Source organism: Anopheles marshallii (genome assembly GCF_943734725.1).
Source record: "Anopheles marshallii chromosome X unlocalized genomic scaffold, idAnoMarsDA_429_01 X_unloc_74, whole genome shotgun sequence".
Classification (NCBI taxonomy): Eukaryota; Metazoa; Arthropoda; class Insecta; order Diptera; family Culicidae; genus Anopheles; species Anopheles marshallii.
In genome coordinates, this window is record NW_026525925.1 from 27,501 (window position 1) to 30,000 (window position 2,500).

A 2,500-nucleotide genomic window follows, 5' to 3' on the forward strand; every position below is an offset into this window, starting at 1 on the left:
AAAAGTGAAACCCGCGATCGATTGGAGAAACCTTATTTTACAATGAAAAATTCCACATAAGCAAAATTTGTATGGAGCACCCTACTGCAGAGCACACCGACAGGGCCGGGAAGGAAGGTCCGGTCCAAGAAAAAATTTTTGCGGGACCACTCAAAACATCATAGTTAGACCTAGCAAATGATGAAAAGTGAAACCCGCGATCGATTGGAGAAACCTTATTTTACACTGAAAAATTCCACATAAGGAAAATTTGTATGGAGCACCCTACTGCAGAGCACACCGACAGGGCCGGGAAGGAAGGCCCGGTCCAAGAAAAAATTTTTGCGGGACCACTCAAAACATCATAGTTAGACCTAGCAAATGATGAAAAGTGAAACCCGCGATCGATTGGAGAAACCTTATTTTACACTGAAAAATTCCACATAAGGAAAATTTGTATGGAGCACCCTACTGCAGAGCACACCGACAGGGCCGGGAAGGAAGGCCCGGTCCAAGAAAAAATTTTTGCGGGACCACTCAAAACATCATAGTTAGACCTAGCAAATGATGAAAAGTGAAACCCGCGATCGATTGGAGAAACCTTATTTTACACTGAAAAATTCCACATAAGGAAAATTTGTATGGAGCACCCTACTGCAGAACACACCGACAGGGCCGGGAAGGAAGGCCCGGTCCAAGAAAAAATTTTTGCGGGACCACTCAAAACATCATAGTTAGACCTAGCAAATGATGAAAAGTGAAACCCGCGATCGATTGGAGAAACCTTATTTTACACTGAAAAATTCCACATAAGGAAAATTTGTATGGAGCACCCTACTGCAGAACACACCGACAGGGCCGGGAAGGAAGGCCCGGTCCAAGAAAAAATTTTTGCGGGACCACTCAAAACATCATAGTTAGACCTAGCAAATGATGAAAAGTGAAACCCGCGATCGATTGGAGAAACCTTATTTTACACTGAAAATTCCACATAAGGAAAATTTGTATGGAGCACCCTGCTGTGGTCACCATCGGTCGAGTTGGTCGAGACGGGCAAAAAATTTTTTTTTCCATATCGTCTCAAAACATGATTTATGGACCTTGTAAATGTTGAAAAGTGAAACGAAATCACTTTTGGAGCGATGAAAATTTTGTATGGGAGGTCCCTACCCGGAACAAATTTTACTAGTAAAGTCATCATTCCGCGACGAGAAATTTGAAAATGGTCAAATATGGTTAAGATGTCATGTTCATTCCCTACTATGGGGGACCAGGTCGTCACGAAAAAATTTTTTTCTCGACCTGGTCAAATGTGGTTCTGCGACGGAGGTTAAACTAATATTGCATAATTTGGGCCAAAAACCCCCCTCTGTCAGAAAAATTTCCCCTTCAAGAGCGAAAGCAGACCACATAAGTTGAGCTTCGAGGTATCTGAAAGTTGAATATAGAGCGAGGTTCTAAGCGAAGGGATAGCTTAACGTTGAGCATTGAACGCAAAAAAGCTTAGAGATAAGCTTATTTTATAACGATTGTGGTGCAGGACACAGCTTAACGTTGAGCTTTGAACGCACATGGCTAGAACTAAGCTAAGAGATACCTATAGTGGTGCATGGAACTGCTCACAAGTTGAGCTTCGAGAAGTCCAAAGGCAAAATGTAGAGCGAGGTTCTAAGCGAAGGGATAGCTTAACGTTGAGCATTGAACGCAAAAAAGCTTAGAGATAAGCTTATTATATAAGGATTGTGGTGCAGAACACAGCTTAACGTTGAGCTTTGAACGCACATGGCTAGAACTAAGCTAAGAGATACGGGTAGTGGTGCATGGAACTGCTCACAAGTTGAGCTTCGAGAAGTCCAAAGGCAAAATATAGAGAGAGGTCCTAGCAGCCTAAAAAACTTCTAGGGCCGACAGCTCACAAGTTGAGTTTCGAACGCAATTAGGCTACCCTGGTAGCCTTGATTTGAAAGCATTAAGGCAATGATATGGTAGAATGCCCGATCTTAAACCTATTGACAGAGAATGTGTACGAGTAAGCATAGATGTGGAGGAGCACATACCCTAAACAGTCCCGAAAGATGGTTAGCTAAGTGATGCATCACAAATGGACTTGGCGCACCAAGTTCACACTGAAACACACACGATCGCGTATATTAAAACCTGTTGTGTGGTGCATCACTAATAAAGTTTGGTGCGTCAAACGAACATGAGAGTTGAGCATATTGGGTATGTGTGATAACACACTTTGCACGACAATCGAGAAACCGCATAAGCTCAGTATAACACAGCAGGGGAAGATTGATGAAAACCAGAGCTAATACATGCAACAGGCCGGGAATGCTGCTTCTGAAGGTGGTAGGACCGGTGCACTTATTAGTTAAACCAATCGGCCGATTGAGTTGAAGTCTGGTACCGATCTTTCACTTGACTGTGCCCCATCAACTATTGATGGTAGTGTAGAGGACTACCATGGTTGTGACGGGAAGCGGGAATCAGGGTTCGATTCCGGAGCTAGTAGAGAGTG